Source organism: Salvelinus namaycush, chromosome 22 (assembly GCF_016432855.1).
Source record: "Salvelinus namaycush isolate Seneca chromosome 22, SaNama_1.0, whole genome shotgun sequence".
Lineage (NCBI taxonomy): Eukaryota > Metazoa > Chordata > Actinopteri > Salmoniformes > Salmonidae > Salvelinus > Salvelinus namaycush.
The window spans coordinates 17,654,795-17,675,323 of NC_052328.1; the positions used below are offsets into that span (position 1 = coordinate 17,654,795).

General features: G+C 41.7%; 1 protein-coding gene across 4 annotated transcripts in view; it reads left to right on the plus strand.

Moving 5' to 3' along the window:
* The window catches only part of LOC120017632 (bifunctional heparan sulfate N-deacetylase/N-sulfotransferase 2-like), a 170,914-nt gene that overhangs the window by 115,688 nt on the left and 34,697 nt on the right, over window positions 1–20,529 (plus strand). Inside the window, exons 1-2 of one of the 4 annotated variants that reach the window (XM_038960531.1) lie at window positions 14,935–15,176; window positions 18,966–19,176. The exons of 1 other annotated variant lie outside the window; for it this stretch is intronic. The gene's annotated coding sequence lies outside the window, so the exon portion shown is untranslated. Of the gene's footprint in view, window positions 1–14,934; window positions 15,187–18,965; window positions 19,177–20,529 lie in introns of those variants that run through there. 2 more of the 4 variants (XM_038960530.1, XM_038960528.1) reach the window with 2 other exon arrangements.

Consider the following 20,529-nt stretch of genomic DNA (forward strand, 5'->3'; position numbering starts at 1 on the left):
TACAGCTGTGCCATATAAATTGCAAAATAGTTGGGAAGAGATTTTCGATGTACCCATTCCATGGCACATGGTGTATGAATTGATACGCAAAACAACGCCGGATTCAAAACTTCGAATTTTTCAATTTAAATTATTGTACAAAATTCTTGCAACTAATAGAATGTTATATATATGGGGGATACAATCTTCCCAGCTCTGTAGATTCTGCTGTGAGGAGGCAGAGTCATTAGACCATTTATTTTGGTATTGTCCGCATGTAGCTCGTTTTTGGTCACAGGTCCAGGAATGGTTGAAGAATTGCAACATTTGCGTAGAACTAACGCTACAGATAGCAATACTGGGGGATTTGAAAAGCCATAGTCAATCAATCAATAATATAATAATTATTTTAGCAAAAATGTTTATTTTTAATTTACAATCCGTGGAAGCTATGAGAATAGGAAGATTCAAATCTTTTGTGAAGCATCACAGCACAGTTGAAAAATATATGGCAAATAAAAATCCGAAATGGATGATGTTGGAAGATAGATGGGAAAGGTTGAGTGGAGCTGAAGGGTGGGACTAATAACAAGATAAACAATGTAGGGCATACGGGATCTGTGAAATGTGTATAGGTGCGGAGCTATTGTGAAATAGCACAGTTACAAGTGGAAATCAAACTGGATGGACAACAGAAATAGAGGAAGGACTAAGAACAAACAAGAGAGAACTATTATAAAGTAGACTGTGTCTGTAAAATGTGTATAAGATGTATAAATTGAAGGTAAAAACAGAAATGTTTATGAGTTTACTCCAATTGGGGGATCGGTGGTAGGGTTTGCGGGGAATAATAATAAAGGTATACTCTTTAAAAAAAGTATGTATGTCTATGTAGGTATGTGTATGTATATATGTGTATATGTATGCATACGTGAATGGATATATATATTTACCCAAAAAAATATGGGGGATTGGAAATGATGCAGACAATTACATTGGAAGCAACATTCTTTCCGCAATATTAAGCTGATCCACCCCCCAAAGAAAAAAAAAAAAAAAAAAAAAAAATTATCTTTGTGATCGACCCTGTGGAGCAGGGGTTCTTAAACTTTTTCAGCTCGAGACTCAAATGAAAAACTGACCCTCCTCCCGTGACCCAAATCGTCCTCCGACTCAAATTAAGAAATTCTAGATTTATTCTGGTAACTCGCAGCCCACCTCTCACATGTCCAGGGCCCACATTGGGTCCAGAGTTGAAGAAATCCTGCTGTGAATCCAGCACTTTAGATATTGGCGTATGGTCCCTCCAGCCTGTATCTAGCGGTAGCCAGAATAGCCCCCTCTCTGTGATGTGTGTTTAGCCAGTGAGCTGGTGTCCCGGGGATGTCCTGGGGGCGGTGGGGATAAGACGGTGTGTGGAGATGAAGAGATGGGTCTTTGCATGTCTTTATCCCAGGGAGGTGGGCTTTACTTTGAGACTCTGACTCCCCAACCTTTAGTAAAGCTCAGATTAAACACATCGTGCAGGAGGGGGCAACGCTTTCAATAGGTCAAGGTAATATCAAAGGGACTAGCTAGCCCACATACGGCCCATGGGCCGGATCCGGCCCGCGAGCCAAATCAACCCAGCCCCGGGGAGGTTTAAGTAAAATGTATTTGTTTTTTGGGGTGTTAAAAAAAGACTCCAGGCAACACTTGAAAGTCTGATATAACTAGATATAAAGTTAGAAACATTTTGAATGGACCAATACGTTTTCAAATAACTGCCCTTTTTCTGTATCGCAATTTGCTTTTGACGAACAAATCGGTCCGGAAAAAATCTCTGCGGCCCTCCCAAATGTTGAAATCCCCATGTGGCCCTCGAGCCGAAATTATAGCCCACCACTGACTCAATCCTCATTCAGTCTTTTATGTAGGGTGTTTGCACAGTATTGCATTTGGAATAGAAACATCCATAATACAACAACAGAACATATTTTCCTCACAGGGCATCTGTTGTTTTGTTTTGAATAAGTCATCTTTTAATTATCAAAGCCTACAAATGAATTGTTTTTGTCACACTTATCGCTGTTTATGATGGGTGAAGATTGCCTGCATCTATTCTTAGATCGAGAGCTGTGTGTGTATGATTTTTCATCAGACTTCTAGCTGTGTGTGAGCTGCAGGATGCTCCACCTGAGGCCTTGTCACTGTCGCCAACAGATGTGCCCTGATACCTTCCATCATTATTTATCTCTCCATCTCGCTCCATCCTTATCTCATCTTTCTTCTGAATGACCTCTGCTGCCAGAGGACCTGGCCCTAGCCACTCATTTTAGTGTGTGTGTGTGTGTGTGTGTGTGTGTGTGTGTGTGTGTGTGTGTGTGTGTGTGTGTGTGTGTGTGTGTGTGTGTGTGTGTGTGTGTGTGTGTGTGTGTGTGTGTGTGTGTGTGCGTGCGTTTGAGCATTTGTGAGGAGCGAGGCAGGAAAAAATCTGTTTAATTGTGAGTTACATGTATGAACCATGTGTGTGTAGGGCTGGGCGACTATAACGATTTAATTCAAATTAGGTTTTGCGCAATATTCCAAATGCCTGTATTGCAAGAATCAAGTATTTTTAGTTTTAATTTTAGTTTTTATTAGCGTTTATGTCCGCTTATTCTCATGTTGTCTTTTTGGTCTCGTCTCCTTTGCTCCTTCTGTGCTGTGTGCACCTTCCCATTTACACCAGAGATCTGTGTGTATATATAATGACAAGATGCTCATGTCTCCACCCTAACAATGGGAGTTGTCTCAAAGGCGGGAAGGCCGGCAACAAGCTTATGTCCAAAATAAGCCCATAGAAGCGGATTGGGCTTTTTTTGGACAGATTTTGGTGAGTGAAACCTCTCGCTTCGCCGCTTACTCTCGGTTTACACACACACACCAAGCCCCTCCCCCTGCATCTCACAAAGATGAGAGAACACATCTTCCTCATTGACAAGCAGTTTCAACTCACTATTTGCATTTGATGTTTGGTCCAACAGAATCGGTCGTATGCACACAAACACATTGAGACATTATTTTATTGTAATAGAGAAGGTAACCTTCCTAACGATACCCTTTTTATGTCTCAACGGCTCAAATTGCGGGCAGACCAGACACTTCTAAAACAGGAGTATCAATGAACATTGATTCTGGAAAATGAATGCTGAGTTTGTTGCAAGAGGCATTGATGTACCATGTATCGCTAGCAGCATTTTAGCCAAAGACTGTTATACTAGCTGTTTAGTCTCTTTTTATAAATGTGCAATAAGCATACAACTATTATATAAGGACTTGGCAACTCGTTCTCATTCTGAGAAACAAGGTAGGCCACTTGATTTCAACATCTGAACAAAGTGGGCAGGCTAGCACACTGTTTAAAAAAGTTGGAGACAGACAGAACGGTGTGTTCATAACAATTCAACTGTCCTACCTTGTTAGCTAGCATTGGCTAAACTTGACATATAAAGATTAGCTGGCTACTCAGCCTGCATGGCTCTGGTTAAATTTGTAACAAAAAGGGAATTTTCATAAACATGAAAGCCAGATCAGCGATTATTGCAATAAAGCTGGTTAAACTATTTTTATAAAATTATGAAATTATTAGTGGGTCTTATGGTTGTGGATAGCTTCCATTTAGCCTAGGTATAATTTCACAAGCCCTGATTTCATTAGATTATTGCTGACTGTTTGAAATGCAGTATATTTGACCTTTAATTGCACAACAAAGCTTATTTAGAGAGAACAAGAAAATATATATATTTATATCTCATGAATCACCCATAAATAAATACAAATGTAGTTGTTTCTTAGGCCATATTGTCCAGACTGATGTGTGCATGCTCATGTTATCATTACATGTATGAACTATATGTGCTTGGTCATGTTATAACAAGCCGGATCACATGCGATGTGTGCGGCTGACTGTCATGGCAGCATTCATCTTCAGATCAGTAGACTGCGGTATATCTGTACTCAGGTCATCAGACAGCGGTTTCCAAAGGGGGAAACATTTCACCCCTCAACGACTCTATCCTCTGGCATTGTCATTCAGCTACACACACCACAATAGGAATGTCCTTGTTTGTATAATTGCTTCTCAAGTAGCTTTGTCTCCGAGTGAGTGAAAATTTGAATAGACTGTCATGCCCTGTGGTTTTGGGAAAAGATTGTCATGTTTTTTTCAAGCGGGTTGGGATTAGTGGTAATTTGGAGAATACTCCAGGATGTGATTTGACAGAACTGTCAGTGTCTTCTGTCTTCCCATTGAGAATTATTGCTTTGACTGCATTGGGCCAGTAACCAAAAGGTTGATGGTTCGAATACCAGCACCGACAAGGTATCAAATCTGTCGCTGTGCCCTTGAGCAAGGCACTTGAACCTAATTGTTCCACAGGCGCTGGAAAATGGTGAACCTGGCCGTGTCCCCACTCCCTGCAGCTCTCAGGGGGAGTTGGGAGATAACGCATTTCTATTACATATCGCTCGCTCTCCTTTTTTCTCTCCCTGTCTCTGTCGGCTCTGTCCACACCAGGGTCCACTACTGCTACCATGGCCTTTCCTCTATATCAGCAGACTCACAAGTTTTCTAGTGTTTTCTCAGTATGTATACTCAGAATCACAAATGCTAGGCCTAATTGAATGTACCCACATGTGGCTATTAATATTTACAAGGAGGATGGGAGTACATTTTCTGTGAAATAATAAGTGCCTCAACGAGTTTGTGTGTGTGTGTCAGGCTAGAGTGGTGTGTGAGAGGTAGAAGAGGAGAGGTAATTGGGATGTTTGGGTTGTCAGGTTTGGCCTTTAAGAAGAGAGACCATGGGGGATGGATAGAGGGGTTGGGGGGGGGGTAAGGGTCATGAGAATATGGAGCATTGGGGACATAGAGGGGGGTGGACTGCCGACAGTCAACAAAGGAGGACCCTGGGGCCAAGAGTTCAGAGGTCACCCATTTTGGTGAGTCTGCTTGAAGATATTTGGGGTGTTTGGTGGCGGCGTGGAAGCAAGGGTGTAATGACGAGCATGAGACAACCGAGTGGTAATAGGCTGGACAGGAGTCTGGGTGTGTGTGTATCTGCTGCATGAAGTAAGTTGTGGATATTTGTGCGCGTCTCTGTCGGCGTGGGTGCCAGTGGCGAGTGAGGTTTCAGATACCTGCCAGAACGTCTAGCTCTGGGTGTCTCTATCTCTATATAATTGAGCAGACATGTTGAGGGCTGGCAGCTCCTTCCACAGGCGTCCGGGCTACCATTAAAACCCAGAGACACCGTCGTCATCATACTGCCTCTCTCTCAGCTACAGACGGACAGTACAGTCACCCAAAGGGCAGCACAAGCTGTCCTGACTGAAGCTAAAATGGCATCTAAACTCATCCTACTCTACCCCCCGGCACTGCTTCTGACACACACACACACACACTGCATAGTTTCTTTTTTTTACCTCTACAACCTGGAGGTAGCAGGTAAAGGAAGAATTCAGTTGAGGATGTGGCTGGTATTGCCCCCCCCCCACCCCCAGAGCACAGCCATTTAAACAAGGATTGCCTCAATTGATGTCCAGCTGTTTTAAGTGGCAATGTGTAGTGTAAACACACACACGCAAATCAGTGGCTAGGGCCAGGTCCTCTGGCAGCAGAGGTCATTTAGAAGAAAGATGAGAAGGATGGAGAGATAAATAATGATGGAAGGTATCAGGGCTCATCTGTTGGCACTTTCCGAGCAGTACATCTGCCCAGCAAGCAAGTGACTTGAGTCGTTTCTTTCTCAATTTCTATCTTTGTTTGAAATCAGCAAGCACACGTCCTTTTTTACTTTTAACGTTTCCTGTTCCTCATTTTTTACTTATTTTTCCCTGTTCCCTTGGGTTTCTCTTTTCTGCTGTTTTTGTCATGCTCCCTCTCTCTCTTTGTCATCATTCCCTCCCTCCGTCATTTTACCCTCTTCCCTCCTTTCTATTCTGCCTTGGGCCAAAGGCTTGACAATATATAAAAGTTACAGCGTAAGTATATGAACAAAACGGGTTCCGCCACAGTTCAAGCAGGTGCCCCTCTTTTTTCCCCCCTATTTAGCGTATGCTCTATTTACAGCTACCCTCAATAAATAACAAACGCTAACATGCCTTAATATGTCATTTGACCTTTGCTTAATTCCCCATTTGAAATGTAGAGTTAGTCGGCCTATATTCTCATATTTTCCTTGTCATCAGGCTGGATTCGGGGGAACATGTTTACCAACCTTCATAAATTACTACGTTCTTGGCTTGTAGAATGTGATATTTTGTAACAGTGAGACTATTTCTGTACAGTGCATACTCGTGGATGTTTGGTTTAGTTGTCAGTCAGTTGATTTGTAGTGCAGCTGGACTAGTGCAGCGATCTTCAGGGACAACTGTCCCGTTTGATAGAATGGATACACAACACATCTTATTTTGTCCTGTTTAAATCTGCTCACACTGACTGAATACATCTGCCTCTGTTCTTAGTTGCAGAGAACGATCCCATCGTCAGCTCTATACATGTACAGTGTGAAGTAACAGAATGGTTTATTAGTGGAAAAGGATGCGGCCATGAGATCGGAACATGGTTTCTCTTTAAAAGCCAGTTCTAGCTTTCTCTCGCATCCTCGCTCTATATTATTGTGGGATAGAGTGCCTCTGAAAGGCCGACTCATTCTTAGGGGATCTGAGCAGATTTCTCATGCGTCATCTCCTGTTTCCAATGAGGGTAGAGCTGTTGACTGGTGGTGCTACATGTTTTCTCCTATTTCTCCCAGACCAGGTTACTAAATGGAAGGCTTTTAGCTCCAACAACACCAGCCCTGACATACACAGACAGGAGGATAGAATCGATCCATGTCTCCCATATTCTCTTTGCCCCCCACCCTTCCCTCCCACGGTCCCTGTCTTGCCTTTCTCTCTCAACCACCTTTTTTTTTGTCCTCCCTCCTATCGCTTCCTCCCTCTTTCTTTCCCCATCTGTAGCTCTACCCCTCTCTCTTTCTCTCTGGGGTGTGTATGCATGTTATGGGGTAATTAAGACATCTCTGTGTATGTCTCTCTTTCGCTCTCTCGGTTTCTCTGTTTCTGATCTCCTTCTCCCCTCACAGAATCCTACTGTGTGATTGTGTGTGTGTGTGTGTGTGTGTGTGTGTGTGTGTGTGTGTGTGTGTGTGTGTGTGTGTATGCATGTACGGGTTAATTAAGATGTCTCTTTCTTTCTCTCTTTCTTTCTCTCCCTTCCCCCCAGTGACCAGGCTAATAAAATGTCACAGATACAGCTTACAGTAGTGTTGCACGGTATACTGAAAGTTCAGTACTTTTTCAATACAAAAACTGTTCAACACTAGAATTTTTGTTACGTTCGGTACTAATGTCTCACGTTATTGAAAGGATCAAGTCTGTATCAGCGCAGCCCCTTTATAGTGCGAAGAGCAAAGTACCTGCTACACTTACTCATTCATTGCTTTCTAGGCTGCATTGTTATCTTCCCAACTTATACTGCACAGAAGTTAACACACTTGAATAATGTAACACGGCATGTAGAAATGTTGAAACTGTTTGCAAATGAATGGCAATACAGGCTAGAACACTTTTGCAATGCAAGACGACACTGGTAGTTTCCAGCTTTAATTGTAGGCTAACTTTCCTTGCTAACTTACAGCTGAAGCAACATCAATTCACTACCCTTGTACTTTGTTTGTGATAATATGCTAACCATAACACAAAACATGCTGATTTCAAAGCTGATTGTCACCAAAAACTTTATTCATTCACTTCGTCTCTCACGTCTCTCCCAATCAAGATCATCTTTGCTCGAGCCTCGAACTGTGTGAACGATGAGTCTTAGACAGCGCACTTTTATAATAGAGATTGCTTCTTCTATGCAAATAGTGTTGATCAGAACAATAAAATATGTTCTCCTAGCAGTTGCCAATATGTAAGTCCAAAATGGAAGGGATTGCTTGTCATCTGTAGCCCCATGATATCAGCTAAAACAAGCTCAACTCACTGTATGCACACACTCCTATTGAAATAATATGCATTCACCTGTATTATGAATTGACCTAGGCTACATCTTACCCAGTTTATCAATAGAGATTCACCTTTCAAATAAATGATTACCATTGTTGTTTTGTCATTGATTGTATGATTCTAGAATTTGATTAAATAATACATACATGGCTGTGTAATTTTTTTTTTTCAAATGTAATGATATTGAACTCAAGACACTCAACGATTGAACAGAGCAGTAGCTGAGTTTCTGTCTGGTTCAAGTGCCATTCTGTGACTGGCTAATACACCTGTTTTGTTGTATCGTGACGGTATTGAGTATCGTGATACTGAACCTGGCATCGAAGTAGAAAGTCTGATATTGTGACAACAGTAGCTTAAAATTATATTTCTGCCATTGCTCTTTCTCTGCCTCTCCCCCTCCCTGTCTGTCAGACTCCTACTGTGTGAGTGGGGGAGGGCTAGCGACTAACTTTTCCCCTCACCGTCCCAAAGTGAAATTTCAACTGTTCCAAACTGAACTTGAACCGTCCCAAAAGTTTAAATACTTTTTTGTTGTTTTGATATCCCAACATGGGTCTAGGTCATTTGCAGTGCTTTTAAAGCAATTTGTGTATTTCTGAGACACGTACTGTACAGTCTATATTACATAAACTTAATTTGTAAAACCGTTTTGCCTCTTAATAAAAACAAGCAAACATCCATTACATTTCTTAATCATTTTTATTTATTAATTGAACATGCTAACCACATATATACAATATATATCTAAGAGAGAACAATGTTATTGTGAACTGGTTACTGAATAAACTTAAGTTAGACATTTCAATCCACCACCAGCTGCCCCATTTAAACAACATAACACAACAATATACAATAAAGAAAGTGTGTGTGTGTTCCCCAGCCTTCACTTTCTCTGCTTCACCCTCCCTCTTCAATCACTGAATAATGGTAGCATTGACCTTTTTCAGTACCACCACTTGCTAACAGCCAGGGCCTAAAATGTACTTTTTGGTACACAGCCACTGTGTCAGGTAGATTAAAAATTCTAACAGCCGCTCAGATTTTTTACCAGCCAAAATATTTTCTCTTGCAAAAATTACAACAATAAAACACAAAAAAATGGATGATCATGCTTTTGTAATGTTTCTAAAGCAATAAATGTATTACTAGTAAGAAGTAATGTGGTATATTGTTTAATTCAATTTTTTGTGACCTGAGTCTTTTAATCCTGCTGTTGTGTTCTGGTCGAATTGAACCGAAGTTTTCTCCGAAAAATGTAGTTCATTTAATTTGATTGTCATAAGGTTCCATGACTTTGTCCACACAGGGCATCTGAACTCACAAAATACATTTGGATGATTTTCATTACATTTTGGGTGTTTTTATTTAACTATTGTACACCTGTGGTGTTCCCGGTCAAAAATGACTGGTCATTAGAAATGAATGGGTGAGACTACAATTAGTGTATAAAATTGAGTTCAGGCACATGCCCATTCATCAGATGGACACACTTCCTCTCCCAGACCCCCACATGCATGTGTGTTTGAGCATGCACACACACACACACACACTCTTGTGTGCTACTGCCCGAAGAAAAACAAGTAAGTGCTCCTGATGACAACTCTGCACAGGGATGTTGCTGTGAGTACCAGGGAGGACAGGAAGCCCAACGCTGTCCTACATTACAACAGAAGGGGAGTTGACAACCTTGATAAGGTATGTTATTTTTTATCTTTCAAGTCTTGTGTACTTTTTTTTCTATTACCAGATTTTTATCTGCACCATAAAAATAAGACATGTTTGGTGAAATGCTCATTGAATTTGTGAAAAATATGTTTTAGATGTGATAAGTTAAAACAACACTTTGATGCAATTTTTCACGTTACTTTGCAAGACATAAAATAATGACTACATACAAGTGATATTGATTATTGCACTTTTGCAGGTTCCTGTCACATACTCTTGTAAGAGGATGACGGCACGTTGGCCCATGGTGGTGTTTTTCAACATCCTAGATGGGTCGGCCTACAACGAGCTTGTGGTGTGGATGGAGGTGAATCCAGACTGGAAGCAGGGGAAATTCTTCAAGAGGAGACTATCCCTAGAAGAGTTGGGGAAAGCCATGGTGGCACCCCTCATTCAAAGGCGCCAACACCTTCCTCCAACACCATCTTCTGCTGGATTGGTGAGAGATATACAAGGGCCAGATGCAAGATCTACGGCCGCCAGAGACATAAGAGACAAAGGGAAAAGGTGCAATCTGTGAGCACCAAGAGATGTCAAAACGAGAATTATGTGCCATAGATGCAGTGCATATATTTGCAAGGCACACGCAACAACCACGTGCATGAGAATACACAAAATGTAACCACCATTGATTTACAGATTGTGAACATTTTTATGTTTTTGTTAGTAATACTGTTATTGTTACTGTTGTTCTTTAATGTGTTCAGACATTAATTTTGTAAAGTTTGCATGTGTAGTTTTGGGCCTATGTCCTTTCTTTACTAATAAAATCATGGCGGGCTTTTTTTTTACTCAAAAACTAGTTTGAGCTCAGGTCAATGAGGCCCACAGGCCATAAATAGCAAATAGAAGTTCAAAACTTGTAATGTTCACAGTAACTTAAGTTGATAAAAAGATCTAACGGCATTAGGTGATAATATATGATTTTATAATCAGCTATAATGGGGTGGTCATTTTGGACCGGGAACACATGATTAATGAACATGAAACGAACACAACGGGAGGGTTAACCAACATATCACAGATGAGACAAAACTGTTAATATGCCCTCTAAGGCGGGAGGTTACCGTGGTAATGCCACTCCAATCATGTTTGTGCCTGTGATACTGACTAGTATCCGCGTTGCTTCTCTTTCCTAGCAGTTGAAACTCAAACATCGAAAAACAACCTAGCTTGTGAACCAAACAATGAAAATAGCCAAGGAACACAAGGATAAAGTCTCACTTCAGTAGACTTCCGTTTCCGTAAATTAAACAAAATTTTATGCCTGAGCGCAGTGCTTCTAAAAATGAATCTGTCACTCCGCTCTTCACGTGCGCACGCCAGGCAGTGTTGCAGCGCGAGGCTGAAGTACTTGGCACATTTTAGTGTGTACATTTGTTTCAGGTCAGGGAGATACAACCATATTCACTAGAATACTATAGTAGCTAGCCATAGTCTACAAACAATGCAAATGCCACAGCAACTACCGGGCACGAAACATCCGCTCCGGCCCTGCAGACAAGCTAGGAGAGTCAAATGTGTATGCTAATAGGCTTATTTACCCAACATTGGAAGGATATATTGTAATATTATACATTTCCATAACCTAAATAATTACATATGCAATGCCTAGCCAACCATATCATTGTTTGAAACCTGGACGTTTTGCATAGCCTATTTTACCTTGCTTTTAATAGCCTCTAGCCAAAATCCGATCATAGAAAAAAAGCTACGATTTCTTGGTTTGCCATTGAAACCAGCATTTCTTCTACTGTCCAAAGGCAGTAAAGCACAATCCTATTGTTGCATCTTCAGATATTCCTTCTTTCTAAGTTTCTACCATTAGGCTGTATATCCATCGCTGTCGCATTATAAAACCGCTCGTATCAGGTGTGCCTTCTGAGAATGGTGTTCTCAGGTAATATCATTTTGGAACATTCACGCATATGGCCGAGTCGAGTGAACACATTGCAGCGCTTATAATGTGCAGTATTCATAGTTGATCAACTTTTAAGCTAAATGTTGTGATCTGTTTCATCAGCCTCGTCTTTGTGTTTAAACATTTTAGTATGGAACCACTGTTCTATGCGTTTGATATTTTTCTGGCCTATCGTCCCGCAGCTGTGCCAACGTCTGTTTTGAACTGTCCCAGACACATTTTTTAAAGGACGACCTTCATTTCGAGCCCTGTGTGTGCGCATGTAGGGGACAATTAATACGTTTCTGTGTGCGTTTCTCCCTGTCCCTCACCTTCCTTCACTCCCACTTCCTTCACCGGTGACACAGCGACAGCTTAAAATGATATTTCTTCCATTGCCCCATCGATATACATGCGTGGGTGGGTGGGCACGCTCCTGGCAAGTCGATGGAAACACACTTCCCATGCTCTTAGTCTGGCTTTGTGAGGCACCCTGCTGTCTGTCTGCATGGATGGGCTGGCTGGCTGTGTGTGTGAGAGCGAGTTTGTGTCTGTTTGCAATTGTGTACATTATGTTAAGTGTGTCTGTCTTTTTATGTGTGTGTGTGCATGCAAAAGTATATGTATCTGTGTGAGGGATGACCGTTGCAGTTACAGTGTACTTACTATGCCATGCTGTAGAGCGTACTGAATATGTGCATGACTAGCTGTGACAGGTGATTGATCCAGTGCCATTAAGGGCCCAGAATGGTCCTCTAAGGGCTGCTGAGATCAGACTGTGAAGCAGTAGCACACTGATAGAGGGAGAGGGACCTCCCATTAGCCAATCAGTTAGTGGCCTTATGGCTGAATTGATTGATAATAGACTCCCCCTACCTTGCCCTGGGGAATGGTGGAGAGGGAAGGGGGGTCATGAGAGGGGTTGAGGGAGAAACAAAGGGAGGGAATATTGAGTGATGTGAAGGGAAGAAGAGAGTGTGTGTCATGAGGAAGAAAGAGGGAGGTAGGAAGTAGAGGTGCAGGCTCTGAAACCAGGTAGTGTGAGGGTCCTAGGCCTGGAGGAGTATGTGCACAAGTCTGGTGTTCTTCAGATGTTCTTTTAGGTGATAGTAAAAAAAAAAAATATATATATATATATATATATATACACTACCGTTCAAAAGTTTTGGGTCACTTAGAAATGTCCTTGTTTTTAAAAGAAAATAATGTATTTGTCCATTAAAATAACATCATATTGATCAGAAATACAGTGTAGACATTGTTAATGTTGTAAATGACTATTGTAGCTGGAAACGATTGATTTTGTTTTAATTAAATATCTACATAGGTGTACAGAGGCCCATTATCAGCAACCATCACTCCTGTGTTCCAATGGCACGTTGTGTTAGCTCATCCAAGTTTATAATTTTAAAAGGCAAATTGATCATTAGAAAACCCTTTTGCAAATATGTTAGCACAGCTGAAAACAGTTGTTCTGATTAAAGAAGCAATAAAACTGGCCTTCTTTAGACTAGTTGAGTATCTGGAGCATCAGCGTTTGTGGGTTCAATTACAGGCTCAAAATGGCCAGAAACAAAGCTTTTCTTCTGAAACTCGTCAGTCTATTCTTGTTCTGAGAAATGAAGGCTATTCCATGTGAGAAATTGCCAAGAAACTGAAGATCTCGTACAACTCTGTGACCTTCACAGAACAGCGCAAACTGGCTCCAACCAGAATAGAAAGAGGAGTGGGAGGCCCCGGTGCACAACTGAGCAAAAGGACAAGTACATTATAGTGTCTAGTTTGAGAAACAGACGCCTCACAAGTCCTCAGCTGGCAGCTTCATTAAATAGTACCCGCAAAAAACACCAGTCTCAACGTCAACAAGAGGCGACTCCGGGATGCTGGCCTTCAAGATGCTGGCCTTCAAAAATGTAATATCGGTGCATCACTATTATAAATATATTTTGATTTGTTTAACACTTTTTTGGTTACTACATGATTTCATTATTTGTTTAACACTTTTTTGGTTACTACATGATTTCATTATATATATATAATGAAATCATGTAGTAACCAAAAAAGTGTTAAACAAATCAAAATATATTTTATATTTGAGATTGATGACAGATTTGCACACTCTTGGCATTCTCTCAAGCAGCTTCTCTTGGAATGCTTTTCCAACAGTCTTGAAGGAGTTCCCACATATGCTGAGCACTTGTTGGCTGCTATTCCTTCACTCTATATTCCAACTCATCCCAAACCATCTCATCTCGGGGTGATTGTGGAGGCCAGGTCATCTGATGCAGCACTCCATCACTCTCCTTCTTGGTCACATAGCCTTTACACAGCCTGGAGGTGTGTTGGGTCATTGTCTTGTTGAAAACACATTGACACACAGTGTCCCCAATCACTGCCCTGGGACATTGGGATATATTAATTATTTTTTGACCAGAGGAAAGAGTGCCTCCTACTGGCTCTCTAACACCACAGGTTAGTCTGATGCTCTGTGTTAGAGAATGGGCCATAGCTCTAGCCACGGTCTTCTGTGTTGATTCTGGTGAGCAGCCATTTCTGATAGCTAGGGTTTGTTTGAGCTACACTATCAATATTAGGATAGCCACTGAATCTGGGAGCAGAGGTCCTACTAGGGGACTCTGATACACAACACATACTCAGATGTGACTTGTCTATGAATTCTGGTTAACTACGGTGTTGTGTGAGATTTGTTTGGGTTCCCACTTGTGTACATATGTTTTTATGTCACTGGTTTTAGATGAACAAGTAAGTGTGTTGTCGGTCCTCTTGCGTTGTTCCCCCCGGTCCCCCCTCCCACAGAGGAGATGGCTGCGGTCTCTCTGAGCACTATGAAACATTAAAATGGGGTTCTGGGTGGTGGAGAACAAAGGAGCCACCCTCTACTGTGTTGCTCATATACACATACACAAAAGGGAGAGTGTCATGGTAGAGCTGTGATGAATCCCCCTAGACAGAATGCACGCTGGGTTTCACATGATTATGTGGGAAATATTCCGTTTGAAGGAACTCAAACTAGTTTGCACACACACCCCTCTAAAATATTATAAATGGGGGATTAATTGAATCAATGGCTTGGTGATTATTTGAGTAGTTGAATGTGTTGTGTAAGAGCAGTGCTAGCTGAAGGAGAAACACTGTTCTGGTACACAAAGTCCTTTGATTTGGTCTATCATGATGTTCCTGGTTTAGGAGGGGTGGTGGAGGTAAACAAATGCTAACCCAATGCTTTGCCTACCTCCTCCTTTCATAAATTTCCATGTGGGTGTTTTTGTTTGCGTTGAAGGCTGTTGCTGTTGAGAGGCGGAGGCAGCCTTCCATTGACCAGACACATGCCTAGCTAAAGCTAATAGTTACCATGATGGTGTCGCCTTACCTAGCAGGACTGGATATTTAAAAAATCGGCGCCCAAAATCGGCGCCTTCTACAGGCCTTCTGAGACTGACGGACAGACAGACGCAACACACCTGAGGGACAGACACAAGGACAGCACCAGAGGAAGTCTCCACGGCAACAAGAGGTCAGAGACTGTAGGTGGATTTACATCAGATTTGCAACTTTTCTGTGTACACTAACCATGGGTATGGTGTGGCCAAAGTCACATTCCTGATTCATTGTGAGTGCATTTATTAAACATACCGTAAATATCATAGTATATAGACACACAAAATGGCAATTCAAACTATACAGGAGCTTCTCATCTAAACCATATTGCACATAGTGTTGCACACTTGATTAATGCAATGGTTCACAAATGTGTGGATATTTTAAAAGCCTCCGGAGGTGTAGTGTGGTAGACCTCTCTTATTAGAACCGCTGGGCCTCGAGAGACCCCCCTTCAAGCTAGTGAGGTGTCATTCTGACTGCAACATTCTAACAGTGTAATTATAATGAACAAAAATATAAACGCAACATGTAAAAATGTCAACGATTTTACTGAGTTACAGTTCATATAAGGAAATCAGTCAATGGAATAATTTCATTCAGCCCTAATCTATGGATATCAAATGACTGGGAATACAGATAAGCATCTGTTGGTCACACATTCCTTAAAAAAAGGTAGAGGTGTGGATCAGAAGACCAGTCAGTATCTGGTGTGACCACCATTTGCCCATATGCAGCGCAACATATCTCCTTCGCATAGAGTTGATTAGGCCTGGGAAATGTTGTCCCACTTCTCTGCAATGGCTGGAACACGCTGTCGTACACATAGATCGAGAGAATCCTTAACATGCTCAATGGGTGACATGTCTGGTGAGTATGCAGGCCATGGAAGAACTGGGACATTTTGAGCTTCCAAAAATAGTGTACAGATCCTTGCAACATGGGGCCATGCATTGTCATGCTGAAACATGAGGTGATGGCGGCGGATGAATAACATGACAATAGGCCTCAGGATCTCGTCACGGTATCTCTGTGCATTCAAATTGTCATCGATAAAATGCAATTGTGTTTCGTTGTTCGTAGCTTATGCCTGCCCATACCATAACCCCACCGCCACCATGGGGACACTCTGAACGTTGACATCAGCAAACCGCTTGTTGTTTTTGCCTGTTGGACGTACTGTCAAATTCTATAAAACGACATTGGAGGCGGCTTATGGTAAAGAAATTAACATTTAATTATCTGGCAGCAGCTCTGGTGGACTCCTGCAGTCAGCATGCCAATTGCACACTCCCTCAAAACTTGATACATCTGTTGTGTTGTGTTACAAAACTGCACATTTTAGTGGCCTTTTATTGTCCCTAGCACAAGATGCACCTGTGTAATGATTATGCTGTTTAATCAGCTTCTTGATATGCCACACCTGTCAGGTGGATGGATTATCTTGGGAAAGGAGAAATCCTCACTAACAGGAATGTAAACTAATTTCTGCACAGCATTTGAGAGAAACGCTTTTTGTGCATATGAAACATTTCTCTGATCTTTTATTTGAAACATGGAACCAACACTTTACATGTTGAGTTTATTTTTTTGTTCAGTGTAATATGTTGCCTTTGTTGCAACTATGAAACAGAAAGCATATGTGTTGGAACACGGTCACAGCTTAAGTAAAAAAGAAAATAGAAAACACCCTAACCACCAAGACGCACGGTCAAATGATGAAAACATCAGTAGCCTAAACCTCATAAGTGCAAAGTGTGCTTGATAAATAGTGAAAATCAACACAAAAGCAAAATTGGCATGATAATGAATGTGTCCTTATGAGAGCAGTCAAAAATAGTCAATTATTGTCAGCTCATGCTTACATTGTGTGCGTCTTGGGATCAGTTGGATTTAATTTAGCTGTTATCCCTTGTCGACACAAATCTTTGTCACTTTCACTTGCTTGACTCACTTTGACATACCTTTGTTTGGTTGTAGTGCATAATAGTCTCCGGTTTTCTCTTTATGTCCCCGTAGGTGTGCTCATTGTACTGGTGACAGAAACGTTCTTTCTTGCCTTGTGAGTGTTGTCTTGTCATTCTTCAGCACCGTGCAGCGGCTGTGCATGTACCTTATTTTGCGCGGAGGGATGGTGCTCCCTTCTCACTTTGTTCATGGTGCCAACAAGGCTTGTCTTCTTGGTAAGCAACTTGTTCGCCAGTGAAGTGAAGAAATTGTCCATGGTGACATTTCTCCCCTTGCCAACGTAAGTTCCACAAGCCCTGGTCACCACATTCTCTGACACTTGCTCAATTGCCACCCGATGTGGATCTTTTCCCAGATATGGAAAGGCGTTCAGCATGTACAATTACCCACACTCTCACTGTGTAGCCCACTCCAAGTAGGCCAGAGTAGACTGATAAGACTGCTGGGATTCACTGGACTGATATAGGATGTATACCATTTTGAGATTTAGAATGGATCAATACAATAGAATGGTCCGCCCTGTTCTTCATTCACAGTTGGTGATTACATTATTATGCATCGTTCGCTTCCCCTCGCTCATCAACTCCCCCTTTTCTCCCTCATTATACTATACTTCATTTATTTCATCTGTTATGTGTGAAATGTAGTTTCTGTATAGTTTAGGTTCAGTTTCATGGCATCTATCAGGTGATTATCAGCTGGGCACTGCACTTCAACTGTTGGGAGAAGTAAGGGCAACTGGGGAAAACCCCCCCAAAAATGACATGCCCTCTTTTAAACTGCTTGTAAAAGATTCTAACAACAATATAGACTTATTTAGGAAAAGTCAAGGACTGAGGGGGGCATGACTTAAATGGCAGAGTAATACAATTGTTTAATTCAGGAGCAGTCAAAATGACTGCTTTAGTGTTAAAGAGAGATTTGAGTCCTGGACCTAGTTTGCGACGTCACAGTAGTGTAAAGAGGCCCAGTGTGTTTGACTGTTGTACAGGAGATTGTGTGTCACGCTACCTCTGTCCCCCCCCCCTGTGTTTTCTATCAGTTTTCGCCGGTGTTAAGGTCGCTGTGTATCTGGGTCAAAGTCTATGAAGGGGTCAATGTTCCGTGAGGCATTCTAACAAAAGGCAGAAATTTGCATATTTTTTTCTTACACAGCGTATCTGTACTAAATGTAGCTATTAGTATTCATGGTTACAGTATAGTTGCTAGCTGCCAATATCCATATCCCTGCGTAGGCCTGTTATTGTTGAATTACACTTTGATGAAATTTCAGAGGACTCATTTATGGGAAACATTGAATTTACTGGCCCTAACAAATTTTCTTTTCATCTGCACAGTGGACTGTGTTTGTACTGTTAATGTTCTGGTAAATCTATTTGCAGTGTTTTTCTCTGTGTGTCAAAGCTCAAGTTTCATGGCATAGCAGATATACATTAGAATGCCCTCTGCGCTCAAGGATGAATATAATGGAATACACACACGTGCAGTTTGTGAGTCACTTTCCCCATGTTTTTTTGTCTTGGTTATTTTAGTGCAGCGATGTGGATGTCAAAGTGCCCTGCTGTTGAGAGGGAAAGTACATTAAGAGCTTATAGAATTATGGAGATTGTAGCAGTTGTAGCATTCAAAGAGGTACCACTCATTTGATTTGATGTCTATTTCTCTACTTTATGCTGACTGACTGCTGTCCTCTTGCTTCCCTCTCCTTCTATGCTGGGAAGAGCTTTGTGTGTGCCTGTGTGGTTCTGTGTGCCTGTGTGGTTCTGTGTGTCAAGAGTATCTGTGTGTGTACCTGTGTGGAGAGAGTCCAGATGTTTTGTAGCAAGGTCGGCAGCAGCCTGAGATTAGCATGCTGGCCACTGTGGGGAAGATAAATAGCCCTCTGTCATGGTAAAAAAAACAACAGTCCCTTTGTCTTTGATGTGCTCCAACTCCCAAATTGCTTTTATCTACCCAGAGCCAGAGAACACGCAACGGCTGGATCTCTTTATTAATCCCCTGCCTACCTGATCGCATTGCCCCTGCCTGCCTGCCTGCCTGCCTGCCTGCCTGCCTGCCTGCCTGCCTGCCTGCCTGCCTGCCTGCCTGCCTGCCTGCCTGCCTGCCTGCCTGCCTGCCTGCTCGCTGTGTCTGTAGCCAAGGGAGATGAAAATACCCAGTATATTCAGGTGAAAAAAATTGAGCTTAAGATTATATAGAATTGTTAATGGCTGTTAGTGTTGTTTTCCTATTGTTAGCTCTATTTGTCAAGTCTAACGACCTAGGCTAAGTAGACTCTTACCAGCCCTTAAAAATAAACACTTCATATTTCCTATTTTCACCTATGTTCTTCCATTCTCCATGGATCTCTCAAGCGTCGACTGACTCTATAATATTGTAATTTCATTGCTTAACTGTGTGAACAGCACTGGTGGAAAAGGGTAAGGCGCATAAGAGCAGCTGCACTAAAAACTCTGCTCTGCTCAGCCTTCCCCAAAGAGATGTAATGCTTAAGTGAGTGGCTTGTGTTGTCTGCCCTAGCAGTGTAATGGCTGTGTGGAAATAGGTCACCTGAAGTGGTTCTGCTCTTATTGATACTTATTTATTTCTTGATTCAAAATGAATCTTGATAAATGTGCTGTTTTTCTTATAAAGAAAGGACTGTACGGTCGGCCTTCCATGCACCTATAATAAACCTCCGTATTGGTGGTGCTTGTGTGAAGTACATTAGTCTGTGCTTTCATTCATGTATGTGATGAAAAGCCTGAGTGAACAATGCCATCACCTCATTACGAAAGCCAGAGATGGTCAGCACTTCTGTCAGCGAGAAGAAACATGATGATAAATGCGTCAGTCATTACACGCCAGTGACCCTCAAGGTCCCATCTCAAGGGCGAAATGTGAGATGTGACATCTCTGTTTCTGTAACACTATAATTAACCCCTGACCTCTACCAAACAGGAAGTCAGAGAAAACACCATTCTCACAGTAATGGAGGGTCCCGATGTGATTGACGGCTCACTAGTCAGTCAGAGCGGTCAGGCTTGTGTTTGTTCACGCCAGGGTTTCCATTAGCTGGGAATAGTCAGCTTTTGGCAGATTAAAAAATATATATATATGGAAAAGCCGATAAATCAAAATAATCGTCAGAGTGAAAAATTATAAAATTCCATTGCTAAATAATGCTTTTTAGGCTTCATTGATGGAAATACCAGTCTATGTAAATACATTTGACTGGTCATACTTATCGGCCTATAGGTTAATTTGCGTAATTTTGTGGAATTAAATTGGCACGTGTGTACAGTATATTAGTTTTGTAGGCCCATCTTATTCATCACACGAGTAGCTTACAGCATCTCAAACAGCAAATGCATAGGCAACGGAAGGTAGGCTTCATCAGCGCGTCACACACCACTTTGCAATGAGCTGGATGCATTTTGAAAACATATACTTCATTGTTTGAAACCTGAATGTTTTACATGTCCCACCTTGCTTCAAAGTAGCCTAGCCAAAATCAGACCATATCTGTGGAGGCTATTATT